This window comes from Anomaloglossus baeobatrachus, chromosome 5 (genome assembly GCF_048569485.1).
Source record: "Anomaloglossus baeobatrachus isolate aAnoBae1 chromosome 5, aAnoBae1.hap1, whole genome shotgun sequence".
Classification (NCBI taxonomy): Eukaryota; Metazoa; Chordata; class Amphibia; order Anura; family Aromobatidae; genus Anomaloglossus; species Anomaloglossus baeobatrachus.
Genome location: NC_134357.1, coordinates 24,780,605 through 24,803,164, shown reverse-complemented (window position 1 = coordinate 24,803,164; position 22,560 = coordinate 24,780,605). Strand labels below are relative to the sequence as shown.

The window sequence follows — 22,560 nt, the reverse complement described above, 5'->3', positions numbered from 1 at the left end:
ATATATATATATATATATATATATATATATATATATATATATATATATATATATATATATATATATATATATATATATATATATGTAGTCTGTACTACATAGTGTATTACATATTTATAATTTATTACAGTTTTTTGTTTTCTAAAGCTGTATTCCAATAAATATATTTTATATTCTATCTAAATATCTTGATTATTGTATCATAAAAATGATTAAATGTCTGATGTTCACATTGCACTACAATACATTTTTCACTTAAATATAAGCAATATATGTGGGAGTCGGAGCAAGGGAAATTGAGGAGTCGGAAGTTTGGCTTACCGACTCTACAGCCCTGGATGTAAGCAACAAAAAATAAAAAATTTGCAGGACCCTGGTGCAGCAGACACCCCTGTAGTTCATGCCAGTCTTGGGCTAGTTTCACACTTGCGTTGAACGGTATCCATTGCATTGTGTGATGGATGCAACGGATGTGTTGCATATAGTGGCACAACGGATGCAACGGATGCTGCAAAACAACGCAATTCGTTTATTTTTATTACAGTTTTACCGTCGTCAGACTATTGTGAACGATCAGCTGATCGCTAACAGTAGTCGGCCGCCGGGTGATAAGCCGATCACTCCCAGTAGCCGGCCGATCAGCCGATCACTCCTAGTAGCCGGCCGCCGGGTGATCAGCCGATCGCTCACAGTAGCCGGCCGCCGGGTGGTCAGCCGATCACTCACAGTAGCCGGCCGCCGGGTGATCAGCCGATCACTCACAGTAGCCGGCCGCCGGGTGATCAGCTGATCACTCACAGTAGCCGGCCGCCGGGTGATCAGCTGATCACTCACAGTAGCCGGCCGCCGGGTGATCAGCTGATCACTCACAGTAGCCGGCCGCCGGGTGATCAGCTGATCGTTCGGTCGCCGACAATGTGTGCGGGGGGCGGAGCCGAGCGGGGCCATGGCTGAGGACGTCAGTGCCGCGGGGACTGCATCGCTGGGGGACAGGTGAGTGAGTGTGAGAGTGTGTGTGCGATTGTGTGTGTGTGTATACATACAGAGTGCGGGAGGGGGCGGAGGCGAGCGGGGAAGTGTCGGGCTCCCGGCACACGTAACCAGGGTTCCTTGGTTACCCAATGTGTACCATGGTTACGGAAGGAGGGAGCCAGGGAGAGCATGCGAAGTGAAATCCAAAGGATTCCGCTGCTCAAAAAAACGTTACATGCTGCGTTCCTTCCGCCCGACGCAGCGTCAAAATAACGACGCTGCGTCGTCCGGTGGATGCAACGCTGACACTTGCGTTACAGTGCGTCACCAATACAAGTCTATGGAGAATAGCGCAGTGCGTTAACGGACTGCGCTATTCTCCATAGTGACGGAATGCGCTGAACGCAAGTGTGAAACTAGCCTTACCAAAATTTAAAAAACGTCGTCCTCCCTTGCGGCATTCCCAGGAGTGTGTTTGATTAGGAGGCCTGGCACAATATATGTGAGCGCCACAACAATGACTTTACGATGGGGATGGCGGGAGGTAGGAGGAGGTTCACTGGGCTGTGGTAAGGCTGCTGTGGATAGTTTCCCTCAAAAGACTCTGTGTACATATAGCGTTAGGTGTGTGGGAAAACTCTGTTCTCAAACCAATACCCCTGTGCCAAACTTGCGCCACCACATATATCAACTGAGCAAGTTACATATTGCCAACAGCCATCGGAGCGCAGCGTCCAAAAACAAATAACGACAGAGCAGCGGCATTCGCTCGCGTGCATCCATAGGTCGCTTTTTAAACTATGTCAACACCGTGTGAATTTCAAGAATTTTTCACATTTTTTTCTGCCGTTTTTGCAAATCTTTAAAAGAAAAATCACTAGAAATGCCATAGTGTACGCAAAGTATAAACAGCCACAAATACTAAAAACGTAGACTTCCCAATATCTATCTATGGACTTTATGGTATTCTGTCTAGAGTTTTGGAAAAAGAATAAAGTTGTTAAAAACGCCAACAAAAAGAAAGTAGTACAACTGTGTGTGTAGATCCAGCCTCATCGCTACAGTCCGCTTCACATTTCTCAGATAAGAAGCCGGTCACTAGAGATGCAAGTGATGTATATAACGTTTACCTGATAATGAACAGTTCTGCAACTTTCCAAAAGGTCCTTCCTTCTGGGGAAGGTTTTCCCTATATAAAACTGCAGTAAATCACCTGTTAGGCGGCTTTCACACTACGTTTTTTTAACATGCGTCATGAACGTTTTTTTAACGCAAAAACGGATCCAGTGCAAATGCGTTTTCATTTCAATGCATTTGCAATGAACTCGCGTCAGCATGCGTTCACCTGCGTTTGCGTGCGTTATAGTGAGGATCCAGTGACTTGCAGTTTTTTAACTTTTTTCAAAAACGCTACTTGTAGCGTTTTTGAGCTGCGTCCAAACACTGCAAATTGCTGGATCCTGACTAAACAGCACGCAAACGCAGGTGAACGCTGGCGTGCTGATAGACAGGATCCTGATTGCTCTGCTGAGCATGCCCAGAAACCAGCCTGGCGTGATCAGTCTCTCTCTCCCCCTCCCTCTCTGCCGCCTGAGCGGCGAACGCTCGTAACCAAGGTAAATATCTGGTAACCAAGCAAAGCGCTTCGCTTAGTTACACGATGTTTACCTTGGTTACGTGTGCAGGCAGCCCGGCTTCTAGCAGCTGCGGATGCTCGTAACCAAGGAAAATATATCCCTCCCTCCCCTCCGCAGCTGTGGTATGATCGCACGATCGGACCACACTCGCATGAATGACACTCGGCTCTCGTTGTCCTGCGAGCGTGAGCCAAGTGTCATGCGAGGACTCGCACTAATCCCCGTGTGGCCTCAGCTTTATAGAGAGATTGGTGGGGGATAGAAAAAAAAAACGTAAGGCCCTGTGCAGTTTTTGATGCGTTTTTGGTGCAGTTTAGGTTGTAGTTTGTTGCCCTAAATTACATGTCTTTGCTTTGCCAGCAAAGTCTATGAGAATTCAGAAATGCTGTGCGCACGTTGCTTGTTTTTTACTTGCAGGTTTGGTTGCAGAAAAAGAAGGGAATTTTGTTTACTTACCGTAAATTCCTTTTCTTCTAGCTCCAATTGGGAGACCCAGACAATCGGGTGTATAGCTACTGCCTCCGGAGGACACACAAAGTATTACACTTAAAAGTGTAAAGCCCCTCCCCTCTGCTATACACCCTCCCGTGCATCACGGGCTCCTCAGTTTTGGTGCAAAAGCAGGAAGGAGGAAACTTATAAATTGGTCTAAGGTAAATTCAATCCGAAGGATGTTCGGAGAACTGAAACCATAACCAAGAACAATTCAATCTGAACAACATGTGTACACAAAGAAACAACAGCCCGAAGGGAACAGGGGCGGGTGCTGGGTCTCCCAATTGGAGCTAGAAGAAAAGGAATTTACGGTAAGTAAACAAAATTCCCTTCTTCTTTGTCGCTCCATTGGGAGACCCAGACAATTGGGACGTCCAAAAGCAGTCCCTGGGTGGGTAAAAGAATACCTCGGTAAAAGAGCCGTAAAACGGCTCCTTCCTACAGCTGGACAACCGCCGCCTGAAGGACTCGCCTACCTAAGCTGGCATCTGCCGAAGCGTAGGTATGCACTAGATAGTGCTTCGTGAAAGTGTGCAGACTCGACCAGGTAGCCGCCTGGCACACCTGCTGAGCCGTAGCCTGGTGCAGCAATGCCCAGGACGCACCCACGGCTCTGGCAGAATGGGCCTCCAGCCCTGAAGGGACCGGAAGCCCAGCAGAACGGTAGGCTTCAAGAATTGGTTCCTTGATCCACTGAGCCAAGTTGACTTGGAAGCCTGCGACCCTTTACGCTGGCCAGCGACAAGGACAAAGAGCGCATCCGAGCGGCGCAGGTGCGCCGTACGAGAAATGTAGAGTCTGAGTGCTCTCACCAGACCTAACAAGTGCAAATCCTTTTCACATCGGTGAACTGGATGAGGACAAAAAAGAAGGTAAGAAGATATCCTGATTGAGATGAAAAGAGGATACCACCTTCGGGAGAAATTCCGGAACCGGACGCAGAACCACCTTGTCCTGGTGAAACACCAGGAAGGGGGGCTTTGCATGACAGTGCTGCTATGTCCGACACTCTGCGGAGTGGCGTGACTGCCACTAGGAAGACCACCTTCTGCGAAAAGCGTGAAAGAGAAATATCCCTCATTGGCTCGAAGGGTGGTTCCTGAAGAGCCGGTATCACCCTGTTCCGATCCCAGGGTTCTAGCCGACGCTTGGAAGGAGGGACTATGTGGCAAACCCCCTGCAGGAACGTGCGTGCCTGAGGAAGCCTGGCTAGACGCTTTTGAAAAAAAACACAGAAAGCGCCGAAATTTGTCCCTTAAGGGAATCGAGAGACCACCCCTTTTCCATTCCGGATTGAAGGAAGGACAGAAAAGTGGGCAAGGCGAATGGCCAGAGTAAAACCCTGATCAGAGCACCAGGATAAGAAGATCTTCCACGTCCTGTGGTAGATCTTGGCGGACGTTGGTTTCCTGGCCTGTCTCATAGTGGTAATGACCTCTTGAGATAACCCTGAAGACGCTAGGATCCAGGACTCAAAGGCTACGCAGTCAGGTTGAGGGCCGCAGAATTCAGATGGAAAAACGGCCCTTGAGATAGCAAGTCTGGCCGGCCTGGTAGTGTCCACGGTTGGCCTACCGTGAGATGCCACAGATCCGGGAACCACGACCTCCTCGGCCAGTCTGGAGCGACGAGGATGGCGCGGCGGCAGTCGGATCTGATCTTGCGTAACACTCTGGGCAGCATCGCCAGAGGAGGAAATACGTAAGGCAGTGGAAACTGCGACCAATCTGGTCTTGAGAACGTGCCATGAATGCCGGGACCTTGTTGTTGTGCCGGGACGCCAATAGGTCGACGTTCGGCTTCACCCAGCGGCAACAAATCTCTTGAAACACGTCCGGGTGAAGAGACCATTCCCCTGCGTCCATGCCCGGCGACCGAGAAAGACTGCTTCCCAGTTTTCTACGCCCGGGATGTGAACTGCGGAGATGGTGGAGGCTGTGGCTTCCACCGACAGCAGAATCCGCCGGACTTCCTGGAAGGCTTGCCGACTGCTTGTGCCGCCTTGGTGGTTGATGTATGCCACCGCCGTGGCGATGTCCAACTGAAATCGGATCTGCCTGCATTCCAGCCATGGCTGGAACGCTTTTAGGGCTAGATACACTGCCCTCACCTCCGGAACATTGATCTGGAGGGAGGACTCTGTTGAGTCCATGTACCCTGAGCCCTGTGGCGGGGGAAGACTCCCTGACAGACTCGCGTCAGCCGTGACCACAGCCCAGGTTGGGGGCAGGAAGGATTTTTCCTTCGATAAGAAGTGAGAAGAAGCCACCACTGAAGGGATGCCTTGGCTGCCCGAGAAGGAGCAACGTTCCTGTCGAGGGACGTCGATTTGCTGTCCCATTTGCGGAGAAAGTCCCATTGAAGTGGGCGCAGATGAATCTGCGCAAACTGAGCTGCCTCCATTGCTGCCACCAACTTCTCTAGGAAGTGTATGAGGCGCCTCAAAGGGTGTGACTGGGCTCGAAGGAGCGATCGCACCCCTGTCTGTAGTGAACACTGTATGTCCAGCGGAAGCTTCACTATCGCTGAGAGAGTATGAAACTCCATGCTGAGATATGTCAGTGATTGGGCCGGTGTCAATCTTGACTTTGGTAAATTGATGATCCACCCGAATCTCTGGAGAGTCTCTAGAGCAATGTTCGGGCTGTGTTGGCATGCCACCCGAGAGGGAGCCTTGACCAGCAGATAGTCTAAGTAAAGGATCACCGAGTGTCCCTGAGAGTGTAGGACCGCTACCACCGTTGTCATGACCTTGGTGAAGGACCGTGGGGCTGTCGCCAGGCCGAGAGTTAGTGTCACGAACTGAAGGTGTTCGTCCCCTATGGCGAAGCGCAGGAAGCGCTGAAATTCTGGTACAATCGGCACATGGAGATAAGCATCCCTGATGTCGATTGATGCTAGGAGGCCTCCTTGGGCCATCAAAGGCGATGGCAAGCGGAGAGATTCCATCCGGAACCGTCAGGTTCTCTGTCCGTTGAGCAGTGTGAAGTCCAGAACGGGGTGGAGTGATCCGTCCTATCTGGTGTTCACCGCCTGGAAATGCATCGGCTCGCTCGGGGGACGGAGATGCTCTGAAGCAACGAGTCGGAGGACGAGAACTGAGCTCTATCCTGTGACTGTAAGACAGAATGTCTCCTACATCGGTCTTGGACACGTGGGGACCACTCCCCTGACCTGGACCGCCATACAGAAAAGGTTCTCTGTGCACGGCGGAGGATGAAAATACCACCGCCTGAGACGTCAAAGACGCTAAATGCGGAGCAGACCGCATTAATCTGAGACAGAGCAGCTGAGATAGCATGGAGTGCCCGCCCCTGCAAAGGCTGGGGCAACGGACGCGCCTATGGGTTCATAGATGGATCTCATTAGGAGTTCTATCTGTCTGTCCGTGGCATTCTTGAGCGTGGACCCGTCAGCCACTGCTACTACTGATCTAGCCGCCAGTCAAGAGACTGGAGGGCACCTTATGACACTGAGCCCAAACCTTAACAACGTCAGAGGGGAAGGGACCACGTGTGTTATAAGGCGTTCAGTAAAACGCTTGTCCGGGAAGGTGTGCTTCTGTACAGTATCTGTGAAGCCTTTAGAGCCACGTCCGGACAGTCCTGGGTTGCGACCTCCGCCCCATCCTCTAGAGGGTCCTCAAGCTGAGGCCCTTGAAGAAGTCGGGGAAGATTCCAAGCAAAGCTGCTTAGCCGGACTGGGACTGCGGTTCGTGCTGGAGTACCCCCCGTCATAACTAGAGGCCACCCCAGGAACACGCTTCGTCGCAGACCGATAGAGGCCTGGGGCGATCCCGCAGTGCCCGGGGCCTGTGTAAGGGACCGGTCTGGACTGCAAACACCTAGTCTCTTAGCCGACCATTTGTCCATAGCCTGAGACATGGATAGTGAAAATGACTCAGAGTTTCTCAGCAAAAGCTGCAACTCAGTCCCTGCCGCCTGGACAGGTAACGCCGGCGGAGTTCAACCAGTGCCCCCGGCTCCGGCTGAGCGAGTGCCACATGGCCCGAGCAATGTCACAGCGATCACTAAGGATACATATGTACAGCCGAACTGTGAAACTGCATACAAAAATATATATCCATATATACATTTCATCACTCTAGGGGGCCCAGCATCAAGAAGAAGCCCCCTGGCGTACCGACCCTGAAGCAGTATGTGCTGCTTAAAACATGGCTGTCGGCGTATACAGTGGAGGGGGGAGCCGTGGGCGTAACCCCAAAAGTGCGGGAATCTGGTGCCCTGAGTGAAAACGTGAGGGGGGCGGAGGACAGCCAAGTGTGCTCCAGCCCTCACTGTTAGCCTCCGACTGACCGTCCCGCCCTTCCCCCTGACTGTCAGGGCCAGGAGCGGGAGTTTAAGGCGCTAGGCCGCAAAAGCCGGGAGCTAAAGTTAAACACCGCGGCCGGCAGGCGCGGTCGGCGCGGTAGTACCGTATCAACCCAGCAGTCACTGCCCAATCTGCCAAGGTGCACCATGCACCGTCCCCAAGGGGACACTGAGTACCTCTGTGCCGCAGAGAGCTTAGTGAGGGTGATGGAGGACAGCGAAGTGTGCTCCGGCCCTCACTGTCGGCGTCAGCCCGACTGTCCCGCCCTTCCCCCTGACTGGCAGGTCCGGGGGCGGGAGATTAATGCACTAGGCCGCGAAAGCCGGGTGCTAAAGTTAAACACCGCGGCCGACCGGCAGGCGCGGTCGGCGCGGTAGTACCGTACCAACCCAGCAGTCACTGCCCAATCTGCCAAGGTGCTCCATGCACCGTCCCCACGGGGACACTGAGTACCTCTGCGCCGCGGAGTGCATAGTGAGGGTGATGGAGGACAGCGAAGTGTGCTCCAGCTCTCACTGTCGGCGTTAGACCGACCGTCCCGCCCTTCCCCCTGACTGGCAGGGCCGTGGGCGGGAGTGAAAAGGCACTAGGCCGCAAAAGCCGGGGACTAAAGTTATAAACCGCGGCCGGAAGGCAGGCGCGGTCGGCGCGGTAGTCCCGGCGTCATACGAATCACCTCGGGCGCTGCAGCGTCTGAGGCCAAGGTGCTCTATGCACCGTCCCCAAGGGGACACAGAGTACCTGTAGATGCAGGGCCCTGTCCCTGATGATACTCCGTCTCCGTCCGGCAGAATCCCACAGGGGCTGCGGATGGAGGCCGGTCCCAGTGCCTGGATGACCGGATAGGATCCCACTTCGCCCAGAGCCCATAAGGGATGGGGAAGGAAAACAGCATGTGGCTCCTGCCTGTGTACCCGCAATGGGTACCTCAACCTTAACAACACCGCCGACTCAGTGGGGTGAGAAGGGAGCATGCCGGGAGCTCTGTTAGAGGCCCTCTTTTCTTCCATCCGATCTAGTCAGCAGCTGCTGCTGACCAAATTGTGGAGCTTGCGTGGATGTGTGCCTCCTTCGCACAAAGCATAAAAACTGAGGAGCCCGTGATGCACGGGAGGGTGTATAGCAGAGGGGAGGGGCTTTACACTTTTAAGTGTAATACTTTGTGTGTCCTCCGGAGGCAGTAGCTATACACCCAATTGTCTGGGTCTCCCAATGGAGCGACAAAGAAAGAAGCAGCATGCCACTTTTCTGCATTTTTTACGTGTTTTTCTATAGAATATACTGCAAAAACGCATGGGCACAAATACACACACAAAAAGCAACAAAAAGACACTAAAACGCGCCAAAAACATGTGAATTTTCAGCCAGGTGCGTTTTTAGCTGAACAAAACTGCATTGTGCGCACATAGCCTAAAAGCGATGGATTTCATTTATACACCATGTGCAGAATTATTAGGCAAATGAGTATTTTGATCCCATGATGCTTTTTATTCATGTCGTCCTACTCCAAGCTGTATAGGCTGAGAGCCAACTACCAATTAAGTAAATCCGGTGATGTGCCTCTCTGTAATGAGGAGGGGTGCCGTGTAATGACATCATCACCCTATATAAGGGGGGCTTCATTATTAGGCAACTACCTTTCCTTTGGCAAAATGGGTCAGAAGAGAGATTTGACGGGCTCTGAAAAGTCCATATTGTGCGATGTCTTGTAGAGGGACGCAGCAGTCTTGAAATTGCCAAACTTTTGAAGCGTGATCACCGAACAATCAAGCGTTTCATGGAAAATAGCCAACAGGGTCGCAAGAAGCGTGCTGGGCAAAAAAGGCAGAAAATAACTGCCCATGAATTGAGGAAAGTCAAGCGTGAAGCTGCCAAGATGCCATTTGCCACCAGTTTGGCCATATTTCACAGCTGCAACGTTACTGGAGTATCAAAAAGCACAAGGTGTGCCATACTCAGGGACATGTCCAAGGTAAGGAAGGCTGAAAACCACCACCTCTGAACAAGAAACATCAGATAAAACGTCAAGACTGGGCCAAGAAATATCTTTAGGCTATGTGCGCACTTACCGGATTTTGCTGCGGATTTTCCGCGGATTTGCTGCATGTTTCGCTGCAGAAAATGTTCATAACATCTCTGCAGTGAATCACCAGCAAATCCTATGGAGAAAAAAAATCCTGTGCGCACTGGGCGGAATTTGACAGCTGCATGTTTTGCTGCGGGAATCCCGCAGCAAAAACAAGTGCATGTCACTTCTTTTCCGCACATCGCTGCGGGATTTCACTCCATTGACTCAATGTTAATCATGAAATCCTGCAGGGAATAACGCAGGAAGCAAATTCTGTGCGGTTCACTGCGTTTTCCTGCGTTATTCCCTGCGGTATTTCGCGGTTTACCTCCGGTAATGTACATCGCCTGTCTGCGGTTTTGCAGGGAAGTGATGTCATTACAGGAAGAGGAAGCCGTGCAGAGAGTAAACACAAACACATCACAGACACATCACAGACACAGACACATAGAACACACATAGAAAGAAAACGGAAATATAGAAAAAAAAGAACGTGGGCTCCGCTGCATATTTACCGTCCAGCCGAGGTAAGCACACAGCGACGGCCTGGTATTCTCAGGCTGGGGAGGGAGAGGGGCAGGGGTAATGTCCCCCGCCTCACTCCCCCTCCGGCAGCCGAGAATATCAGCCGCAGCTGCCCCGGCACTGTCGCATGCATTATGCGGCACTACCGAAGTGTCCTCGGCTCTTCTTGCCACCGTGTAGCAGTGGTGGCAAGGTAATACAAGGGGTTAATGATGGTGGGGGACCACCGCCATTAACCCCAGGCTTAATCATGGCAGCGTCTATGTGACAGCTGACATAATCAACCCGTAAGTAAAGTGAAAAAAACACACACACAGAAAAATCTTTTATTTTAAATTAAACCAACAAGCCTCGTTCACCATTTTATTAACCCCCCCGAAACAAAGCTCCGGCGTAATCCACAGGTCCGACGTCCTGCGCTGCTTCCATCCAGCCGCGACTGTCACAGACACAGGCTGAATGCAGCAGACAGCAGAGGTAATTACCGGTCATTTCCCACGGCCGGTAATGTGAACTCACTGCCGACCGTGGGAAATGCAGCGATCTGTCCTCTATCTATCCCTCTATCTATCTGTCTGTCTATCTATCCTTCTATTCTTCTGTCTATCTACTATCAGAATTAAATGTATTTTTTTTTTTTCTTCAATGTGCTTTATTGCATTGAATGCAATAAAGCACATCCCAACCCGCACGCGGCAAAACCGCGAACAATACCGCGGTAAAACCGCAGCAAACCGCATGCGGTTTTCCGCGTTTTTTTACCGCGGGTGCGGTAATCTTTGAGAGCATGCGGAATTTACGCAAGGAAATTTCATTTCCCAGTGCGCACATAGCCTAAGGCTATGTGCGCACTGGGAAATGAAATTTCCTTGCGTAAATTCCGCATGCTCTCAAAGATTACCGCACCCGCGGTAAAAAAACGCGGGAAACCGCACCCGAAAACCGCATGCGGTTTGCCGCGGTTTTACCGCGGTATTGTTCGCGGTATTGCCGCGGTTTTGCCGCGTGCGGGTTGGGATGTGCTTTATTGCATTCAATGCAATAAAGCACATTGAAGAAAAAAAAATACATTTAATTCTGATAGTAGATAGACAGAAGAATAGATAGAGGGATAGATAGACAGACAGATAGATAGATAGATAGACAGATAGATAGAGGGATAGATAGAGGACAGATCGCTGCATTTCCCACGGTCGGCAGTGAGTTCACATTACCGGCCGTGGGAAATGACCGGTAATTACCTCTGCTGTCTGCTGCATTCAGCCTGTGTCTGTGACAGTCGCGGCTGGATGTCAGCAGTGCAGGACGCCGGAGCCGGAGCGGTGGATTACGCCGGAGTTTTGTTTGGGAGGGGTTAATAAAATGGTGAACGAGGCTTGTTGGTTTTATTTAAAATAAAGGATTTTTCGGTGTGTGTGTTTTATTCACTTTACTTACGGGTTGATCATGTCAGCTGTCTCATAGACGCTGCCATGATCAAGCCTGGAGTTAATGGCGGTGATCCCCCGCCATTAACCCCTTGTATTACCTTGCTACCACTGCTACACGGTGGCAAGAAGAGCCGAGGACACGCCGGTATTGCCGCATAATGCATGCGACAGTGCCGGGGCAGCTGCGGCTGATATTCTCGGCTGCGGGAGGGGGAGTGAGGCGGGGGACATTACCCCTGCCCCTCTCCCTCCCCAGCCTGAGAATACAGGTCCGCCGCTGTGTGCTTACCTCGGCTGGAAGGTAAATATGCAGCGGAGCCCACGTTCTTTGTTTTCTATATTTCCGTTTTCTTTCTATGTGTGTCTATGTTCTATGTGTCTGTGTTCTATGTCTGTGATGTGTTCTGTGTCTGTGATCTGTGTTTACTCTCTGCACGGCTTCCTCTTCCTGTAATGACATCACTTCCCTGCAAAACCGCAGACAGGCGATGCACATTACCGGAGGTAAACCGCGAAATACCGCAGGGAATAACGCAGGAAAACGCAGTGAACCGCACAGAATTTGCTGCCTGCGTTATTCCCTGCGGGATTTCATGATTAACATTGAGTCAATGGAGTGAAATCCCGCAGCGATGTGCGGAAAAGAAGTGACATGCACTTGTTTTTGCTGCGGGATTCCCGCAGCAAAACATGCAGCTGTCAAATTCCGCCCAGTGCGCACAGGATTTTTTTTCTCCATAGGATTTGCTGGTGATTCACTGCAGAGATGTTATGAACATTTTCTGCAGCGAAACATGCAGCAAATCCGCAAAAAATCCGCGGCAAAATCCGGTAAGTGCGCACATAGCCTAAGTGATTTTTCATGGTTTTATGGGCTGATGAAATGAGAGTGACTCTTGATGGGCAGATGGATGGGCCAGAGGCTGGATCAGTAAAGGGCAGAGAGCTCCACTCCGACTCAGACGCCAGCAAGGTGGAGGTGGGCACTGGTATGGGCTGGTTTCATCAAAGATCAACTTGTGGGACCTTTTCAGGTTGAGGATGGAGTGAAGCTCTACTCCCAGACCTACTGCCAGTTTCTGGAAGACATCTTCTACAAGCAGTGGTACAGGAAGAAGTCGGTATCGTTCAAGAAAAACTTGATTTTCATGCAGGACAATGCTCCATCACATGCATCCAACTACTCCACAGCGTGGCTGGCCAGTAAAGGTCTAAAAGATGAAAAAATAATGACATGGCCCCCTTGTTCACCTGATCTGAACCCCATAGAGAACCTGTGGTCCCTCATAAAATGTAAGATCTACAGGGAGGGAAAACAGTACACCTCTGGGAGCAGTGTCTGGAGGCTGTGGTGGCTGCTGCACGCAATGTGGATCGTAAACAGATCAAGCAATGACAGAATCTATAGATGGTCGGCTGCTGAGGGTCATCAGAAAGAAAGGGGGCTATATTGGACACTAATTTTTTTAGGTTTTGTTTTTGCATGTCAGAAATGTTTATTTCTAAATTTTGTGCAGTTATATTGGTTTACCTGGAGAAAATAAACAAGTGAGATGGGAATAGATTTGGTTTTTATTAAGTTGCCTAATAATTCTGCACAGTAATAGTTACCTGCACAAACAGATCCTCCTAAGATAGATAAATCTAAAAACCCCTCCAACTGCCAAAAATATTAAGCTTTCATATTTATGAGTCTTTTGGGTTGATTGAGAACATAGTTGTTGATCAATAATAAAAAAAAATCTGCTAAAATACAACTTGCCTAATAATTCTGCACACAGTGTATAGTGAGGTTCCCTTTACGACTGGTGAAAAATGTTCTGGAGTGGGACGCACTGCGCTCATTAACAGGCGCCATCATCAGGCATTAGAGGACAGCTATGACGCACGTTACTACACATTTGGGGTGCAAGCTATGATTATTTTCTCAGGCCGTGCCTCCTCTCCCTACGTTCCGCTGACACTTCAAAAATCTGGTAGAGACTGAAGAATTGTTCCTTTCGATTTTGATTCAAAAATTTTCAATAACTCTGTTTGCGGTCATTGAATGAAAAGCCTCATGCTACAAAAAAATACAAAAAAACCCCACACACCAACAAGTGCATTTACAGGCGAGGTGTTTTGGACCTGGTGATTAATAACTGCATCATCTCCACTAAGTGATGAGTGAGCACTAAAATGCTCAAGTGCTCGTTACTCGAATCGAGCAGGTCAGACGCTTGGACAGGCTCGATTTGAGCAACGAGTATAATGGAAGTCAATGGAAACTTTAGCATTTTACCCAGAAGACCCTAACAGGAGGGCTGGGGATGCTGGGGGGGGGGGAAGAAAAAAAAAAAAAAAAAAAAAAATCGATGTAAACAGCATGGGGAAGACACCTGGATGCATCTCTGAGTCCGTTTTTTTTTCTTTTCACTTACTGGATTAGTAATGGGGCTATCTGATAGAGGCCTCCCAATTACTAACCCCTGGGCTTGATGCCAGCTGTCAATTCACAGCTGACGACAGCCCCCAAAATTATTACCCGCTTGCCACCGCACCAGAGCAATCGGGAAAAGCTAGAGTAAAGCAGCAGAATTGGCGTATCTAATGTGATACGCCAATTCTGGAGAGGCTGTGGGCTGCTAATTTTAGGCTAGGAAGGGCCAAATATTCATGGACCTTTCCAGCCTGATAATATCAGCCCCCAGCTGTCTGATTTACCTTGGCTGATCAAAAATAGGAGGACCCCACACCATTTTCTTCTTAATTATTAGGTTAAACCAGGCTAGAAACACCCTTTAGCGTCACATGAAAGGCACTAAAGGGTGCAAGTGTACAAACCTTGCTCTTATCTAAGCTCTCCCTAAGCTATGCAGCCAGCAATCACAGTAATGACAGTAGCCAAAATGACTATGGTATTACCGTATGATAGACATCCAATCAACAAGCAGGGATTGCCTAACAGCCGTGAAACATGCGGCGACTTGAGCATGACACTCAAGCACTCCCAATACTCGGCCGAGTAATAAGCGTACTGGAGCACGCTTGTCCATCACTAGTCTCCACAATACTGTGTAAGCTAAAAACAGCAGAAAAAAATTCCATCCTTCTCTTAAGAGTCTTCTATAATGTAACTGTGTGCTAAAAAAAATACAATAAGTTTGAAGTTCTGACTGGACACAATTGTAACAAAGCTGCAGATGTGAAAGATTTGGAGAATTCATATTCAGGTTGAAGCAGAGATCCTGAAAATGATGATGAGGATCTGCGCAAGCCTCATACACAGAAGATCTGAGGTCAGGTCTCCAAGATGTTTGGAACAACCTGTTTAAGTCTGGGGCAACATGATGCAAGTGCATCGGATGCGACACTTAGCTCCCGCTGTGCTGCGAGTGTAAGCTGAGTGTCATGCCACTGTGATCCGATCCTGCGATCGGATCACAGGTAAAGAGGAGAGGGAGGGACTAATCTCCCCCATCGCCAGCTGATGCAATTATCGCACTGCATTTGGGTTTCACCCAAGTGCAGCGCAATGTTTCACTCGCACCCACAGACTTGTATGGGTGCGAGTGAAAACGGATCATATTCCACCCCGCAGCATGCTGCGACTATTTTCTAGGCCCGATTAGGGCTGAGGAAATAATCACAGATGGAAACGGAATAGAGTAACATGGGTCTGCGCGGAATGCGATTTTTTATCGCAATCCACTCGGACCGTTTCACTTGCCGTGTGTCCTAGCCCTAACCTGTGTACAAGTGATCAGGAGAAGTGATGGAGGAGACGGGCGGTCGCCGAATACTGACGAGACGGGCGGTCGCCGAATACTGAGGAGACGGGCGGTCGCCGAATACTGAGGAGACGGGCGGTCGCCGAATACTGAGGAGACGGGCGGTCGCCGAATACTGAGGAGACGGGCGGTCGCCGAATACTGAGGAGACGGGCGGTCGCCGAATACTGAGGACAGAGGCAACGGGCGGTCACCGAATACCAAGGGGATTTCCATTTCTCTTCCGCTCACATTGGCTGCTTTCACACTTGCGTTGTGAGGCATCACAGCGTTGCAAATAGTGTGCTAATAAAGGTAACGGATTCCTGTGAAAGAACGTTTTGCGGTTTTGGTTTTGTTATGTTTCGCTGGGAAAGGAGATTTGCGGTCGGGAGGAGAGAGAGACAGAGAGGTGACCGCAAATCCCGAGTGACCGCAGTGAGCCTCGCGATCAGCTGTGCCGTCACTCAGGTGACCCGCGGCCACAGCTGAAGTCCTCCACCCGAGAGCTATGTCCACGGGTCACCTGAATGAGGGCACAGCTGATTGCGCGGCTCACTTCAGTTGCTGCGTGGCGCTGACAGAGAGCGGTCTGGTCTGTGGCCGCTCCCGTCAGCTTCATGTAGCAGAGCTGGATGTGTCATGGAACATCGTGTGGATTACGTCGGACCTGGAGGGGTATTTGGGGATTAATAAAGTGGTGAAAGAGGGTGTTTTTTTTGTCTTTTATTCCAAATAAAGGATTTTTCGGGTGTTTGTGTTTATTTACTTTCACTTACAGGTTAATCATTGGGGTTGTCTCATAGACGCCTGCCATGATCAACCTATGACTTAGTGGCAGCTATAAGCTGCCATTTAACTCCTTATTACACCGATTGCCACCGCACCAGGGCAATTCGGGATGAGCCGCGTAGAGTCTTGGGACTGTCGCATCTAATGGATGCGGCAATTCCGGGCGGCTGCTGGCTGATATTTTTAGGCTAGGGGGCTCCCCATCCTGAGAATACCAGTCTTCAGCTGTGTGGCTTTATCTTGGCTGGTATCAAAATTAGGGGGGGGGGGGGGGGGGGATACCGCATGCCGGTTTTTTTTTTTTAACTATTTATTGTACTGCACGATATAGACCTGCCCACCGAGGGCTGTGATTGGTTGCAGTGAGACAGCTGTCATTCAGCATGTTGGCGGGTCTGACTGCAACCAAACATAGGTGCCGGTGGAAGCAGTGAATACGAGATGGAATAATGAGCAGACGGCATTTTCAAAAGAGGAAAAGCTGCCAGAGCTTTGTGACAGCCGTGCAGCGCCGTGCCGATGATCGGTGAGTATGAGAGAGGGGGTGAGAGGGAGAGACCAGGAGTGATTGTAAACGATTTAGATCGTTCTGCTGGACATACTGAGCATGCTCAGTAGAACATGACGGAATCAGTCAGCGGATTCCGCCGCTTAGCGCATAGCGGCGGAATCCGCCACCATAGACAATCATTAGACACCTTGGCGGATTTCTAACGGAATCCGTCAAGGTGCGTTATTTTAACGACCCGAAAAACGCTACATGTAGCGTTCCCTCCGCCCGACGCTGCGCCAAAATCAGCGTCGTCCAGCGGATGCAATGCAGACACTTGCGTTACAGTGCGTCTTCAATACAAGTCTATGGAGGATAGCGCAGTGCGTTAACGGAGTGCGCTGTTCTCCATAGCGGCGGATTGCGCTGAACGCGAGTGTGAAAGTAGCCTTTGTTAATGACACATAAGCCAGTAACTCTTCTTTCCTTGGAAGCTTCTTACTTTGCAGCATTTTTCCCATTTGCCTGTAACTGTTGCCCAGCTCTGCACATATCGGGGGTCTTCTGTGCAGTGAGGGTCGCACACAGAGGTATCACCTGTATCATGTACACAGGGAACCTATAAAACCACATACAAGTTACATAGAAAGTGCTGAGAGGCTGGGACTTGTGGTTCTCCGGCCACAGAGCAATAAGTCACCTGTAGCCCTCAGGACAGACGTGCGGGGGCGCTGTACGAGGCCTGTGGGCATGAGCAGGGCAGAGAGCCGGCCCGGGGGCAGCCAGGAGGACCGGAGCTATTCACAACACAGGCAGGGTGACACACTCGGGCACAGTGGGGGGCTGCAGCGCTCAGGACCCCCTCTACAGCCCGACTGGGGGGCTACTGAGCCGAACATGACGTCATATCACGATACTGACCCACAATTACCTCACACGTTATCACCTCGCTCCCTCTCAGCCTCCGGGTCCCCCAGCTCCTGGCGCCGCTTCCGCTTCCGGCCCCCCCACCTCAGGGGAAGGGGGGGTGAAGAGGCGTGTGCCCGATCCGCGCGCCCCCGGCGTTTCCTGGCGCTCAGGCGTCTGATGCAGCCATCTTGACTGAGGGCACGTCTCTCACTCCTAAAGTGTCCGGGAGGTAGAGTAACCCAAAAAGAATAACCTGTATAAAGATGTTTTACAAATGGTTCCCTTCCTATCACCCGTTTTCACAGAGCAAAGAGGGATTCATAAGAGCGGGAACTGTGGCTGCCCTTCTCCAAGATGGCTGCCGTTAGACTCAGGCTGTGACGTCATCTACGCGACGTCTGCAGACTGAGAATTCCGCCAGTCTAAGCCCCGCCTACTGCCTGCTGGACCTGGGCGGTTTTTTTCTTCTTCTTCTATCCGCCATTTTTTTCTTTTTTTTTGCAGCAAATTATCTTTATTGACAAATTGTTTATTTTACAGTGCGGCAGAGGCAGACTCATCAGAAGGGAAATGTCCCACAGAGCAGGGATGTGAGCAGGGGTGTCAGCAGGACTAAGGGGGTCCCAGGATTAGGAGTCTGCCTCAGCTTCACTTTTTGGGTCCATGTGACTTTCCCATCTCTTTTTGTCTCACTTTTTTGTTAAGACAAAGTGAACAAAACACAGAGATTCTGCCATTTTGAGTTTCTTTTCACTTCGGCGTTCACCGTACGCCATAAATATGCTGATATTTTATTAGTGCGGACAATTGCGCACGCGGCGACACCAAATAAGTCATATTTTCTTTTAGATTTTAAGGTGGAAAGGGTCGGGGATATATTTATATATTTTTTATATATTTTGTAATACTTTTTTCTTAGTTTTTTTATTAGTCCTAGGGAACTTTAGCCTATGATCACGTGATCAATGGTTCAATATACTGAAATACACTATGTATTGTAACATTGATCAGCTGCCATGATGCTATATACAAACATGGTGGTCACAGGGGGGTCTTCAGTAGACCCCCGGCTCCGCAAGTGTTGCAAATTGTCCCGAAGGTCCCAAACCTTGCTGGGTGCTGGCGCTGCATCATCCTCTGCAGCTTCCAGGATCTATGATTGCAGCATAGACGACAACAACAACGCTGCAGACAATCACTAAACTCAGTGCCGTCAACTCAGGTAGAGCTATGTCATATAACATATAATAAAACTACAAAATTACCAGTAGGCCAGAAAAATAATGATAATCACGCAATGGTGGTCATCAAAAGCATATAATTCAAAACCTACAAATATGACCTCACACGATGAAACAATGATTGTTATTTTACTCAATGTCCAAATTGAAAGAAGCTTTATTGTCAGGACTAAATACACAGATTTGCCAAAGCAAGAGCACAATTGGGATTGGGACTGTAGGATCGATGGCTGGGAGCACATCCAGGGTGGGGACTGTAGGAAGGATGGCTGGGGGCACATCCAGGGTGGAGACTGTAGGATCGATGGCTGGGGGCACATCCAGGGTGGGGACTGTAGGATCGATGGCTGGGGGCACATCCAGGGTGGGGACTGTAGGATCGATGGCTGGGGGCACATCCAGGGTGGGGACTGTAGGATCGATGGCTGGGGGCACATCCAGGGTGGGGACTGTAGGATCGATGGCTGGGGGCACATCCAGGGTGGGGACTGTAGGATCGATGGCTGGGGGCACATCCAGGGTGGGGACTGTAGGATCGATGGCTGGGGGCACATCCAGGGTGGGGACTGTAGGATCGATGGCTGGGGGTACATCCAGGGTGGGGACTGTAGGATCGATGGCTGGCGGCACAACCAGGGTGGGGACTGTAGGAACGATGGCTGGGGGTACAAACAGGGTGGGGTCTGTAGGATGGATGACTGGGGGCACATCCAGGGTGGGGACTGTAGGAAGGATGGATGGGGGCACATCCAGGGTGGGGACTGTAGGAAGGATGGATGGGGGCACATCCAGGGTGGGGACTGTAGGATCGATGGCTGGGGGCACATCCAGGGTGGGGACTGTAGGATCGATGGCTGGGGGCACATCCAGGGTGGGGACTGTAGGATCGATGGCTGGGGGCACATCCAGGGTGGGGACTGTAGGATCGATGGCTGGGGGCACATCCAGGGTGGGGACTCTAGGATCGATGGCTGGGGGCACATCCAGGGTGGGGACTATAGGAAGGATGAAAGGGGGCACATCCAAGGTGGAGACTGTAGGAAGGATGAATGGGGGCACATCCAGGGTGGAGACTGTAGGATCGATGGCTGGGGGCACATCCAGGGTGGGGACTGTAGGAAGGATGGATGGGGGCACATCCAGGGTGGGGGGCTGTAGGAAGGATGGACGGGGGCATATCCAGGGTGGGGTCTGTAGGAACGATGACTGGGGGCACATCCAGGGTGAGGACTGTAGGAACGATGGATGGGGGCACATCCAGGGTGGGGGCTGTAGGAAGGATGGCTGGGGGCACATCCAGGGTGGGGACTGTAGGATCGATTGCTGGTGGCACAACCAGGGTGGGGACTGTAGGAACGATGGCTGGGGGTACAAACAGGGTGGGGTCTGTAGGCTGGATGACTGGGGGCACATCCAGGGTGGGGACTGTAGGAAGGATAGACGGGGGCACATCCAGGGTGGGAGCTGTAGGAAGGATGGAAGGGGGCATATCCAGGGTGGGAGCTGTAGGAAGGATGGCTGGGAGCACATCCAGGGTGGGGGCTGTAGGGAGGATGGAAGGGGGCATATCCAGGATGAGGACTGTAGGAAGGATGGATGGGGGCACATCCAGGGTGGGGGCTGTAGGAAGGATGGCTGGGAGCACATTCAGGGTGGGGGCTGTAGGAAGGATGGAAGGGGGCATATCCAGGGTGGGAGCTGTAGGAAGGATGGTTGGGAGCACATCCAGGGTGGGGGCTGTAGGGAGGATGGAAGGGGACATTTCCAGGGTGGGGACTGTAGGAAGGATGGATGGGGGCACATCCAGGGTGGGGACTGTAGGAACGATGGCTGGGGGCACATCCAGGGTGGGGTCTATAGGAACCATGGCTGGGGGCACATCCAGAGTGTGAACTGTAGGATGGATGCCTGGGGGCATATCCAGGGCTGGGACTGTAGGAGTGATGGCTGGGAGCACATCCAGTGTGGGGACTGTAGGAACGATGGCTGGGGGCACATCCAGGGTGTGGACTGTAGGAACGATGGCTGGGGGCACATCCAGGGTGGGGACTGTAGGAACGATGGCTGGGGGCACATCCAGGGTGGGGACTGTAGGAACGATGGCTGGGGGCACATCCAGGGTGGGGTCTATAGGAACCATGGCTGGGGGCACATCCAGAGTGTGAACTGTAGGATGGATGCCTGGGGGCATATCCAGGGCTGGGACTGTAGGAGTGATGGCTGGGAGCACATCCAGTGTGGGGACTGTAGGAACGATGGCTGGGGGCACATCCAGGGTGTGGACTGTAGGAACAATGGATGGAGGGCACATCCAGGGTGGGTACTGTAGGACAGATGGATGGGGCCATTCATGGTGGGGACTGTAGGAAGATGGCTGGGGGGCACATCCAGGGTGGGAATTATAGGAACTATGGCTGGGGAACATCCAGGTAGGGCGCCATGGAAGTCCATGGGTTATCATAGTTTTCTTTCTCGCAGTCTATGACATTCGCTCACATACCGCGCTGCTATCTCCACTGCGCTCTCTTCTTCCCCCAGCAGGATATATGTTTCCTCTTCACCTTCATGGAGCTGACATCCGGGAAGAGGTCGGAGAGTCTCCTGAAGTGAATGTCCCTGAGTATTTGGTGCAGAGTAGCAGTAGAGGGGTCTCATCCTCCAGGTCAGTGTGGGCACAGTCTGTCCTCACTGGGCTTGTAGCTCTTCCTGTGTCGGCTGGATTCGATGGTCGGACTGTGGGCACTGAGTCTATACCGGCTCAGGATACGGCGGTCTTTGGGGTCACGGAGGTTCTCCAGATCTGGGGCCAGTCTGTAGTCTCTCTGTAGACCACGGTATGTAATCACTTTCTGTGAGGTGATGATATCGTTCGTCTACTCACCGACGTATCTCTCCTGACCTTCGTCCACTATCTTCCTGATTCTTGCTTTTGTCACGCTGCTGTGATTGTTGTTATGGTCTGGTTGGGTTTGGGTGAACTGTCCCGAGGGACCTAATTCATCTGGACCACCTACACTATCAGGGCTTTATGGTGATGGGAGCTTGAAATACTACTCTGTAGGTGAGCCTGAAATGTCAGCATTCTCTTGAGAACTGCTAGGTGTAGAGGAAATCTGCCCAACTCAGCCCAACAGGCACTGTTGGAGGTGCTCCGATAGACCTGGAGAAGGGGCTTACAGAATTACAGGTGGAATATTTCTGTTGGGCTGGAATCCCACCTTGACTAATCTGCGCAAGTGTGAGGGCCCCAGACTTCGCTGCCATACAGGAGAATTAGGGTTGAGGGTGATGATTGAATCAAAGATTTTTAACCAAACACTCACTGGTGGCTTCAGATGATAGGGTTTCCTTCGGATGGCATAGAAGGTTTTGCAGACCATGTCTTTCATGGTCTCTATGGCTTGTTTGAAACTTCCTGTAAGGAGGCCCATGCAGGTTAGAGCGCAAGTGTTTAGGACAAATAAAGGGTGCTGGTCCGATCTTCTCTTTCTGCTCTGGACACCATGATGTTGGTTTTTTTTAGGTTGATCGGTAGTGACCATGTGGAGCTGAATTTCTCCCAAGATTTGTAGGTTGTCTTGGAGGCCTTTCTCAGTTGGTGACAGCAGCAGTAGGTCATCTGCATACAGCAAGAATTTCACCTGGACGTCATGGAGTGTGAGATCTTGTGCCGTGGAGGATTCCAGAGCGGTGGACGCTCATTGATGTACTGAAGTGCGTTGGACTTAGGCTGCCACTCTGTCTCTGCGGCTCTGCTGGAAATAACCCGTTCTTCTGTGCCACCCTTGCAGCAGTCGAACCACTCAGATCCGTGTTCTGCTATGGCTCGAGGGTCTCCGGACCCAGGGGCTTGCAGCCATTCAAATGTAAAGGGGACTATTTACAGGGGATAAGAGTTAGTGACACCACCCGTGGTTCGC

The 22,560-nt window shown here is 51.1% G+C and overlaps 1 protein-coding gene across 10 annotated transcripts in view; it reads right to left on the bottom strand.

The window, feature by feature from the left end:
• Window positions 1-17,522, bottom strand: part of ZNF384 (zinc finger protein 384) — a 91,813-nt gene extending 74,291 nt beyond the window's left edge. For 7 of the 10 annotated variants that reach the window (XM_075348308.1, XM_075348314.1, XM_075348313.1 and 4 more), the window contains exon 1: window positions 17,422-17,522. The gene's annotated coding sequence lies outside the window, so the exon portion shown is untranslated. Of the gene's footprint in view, window positions 1-17,411 lie in introns of all 10 variants that reach the window. The other 3 variants (XM_075348310.1, XM_075348309.1, XM_075348312.1) reach the window with 3 other exon arrangements.
• Window positions 17,523-22,560: the final 5,038 nt, after the last annotated feature.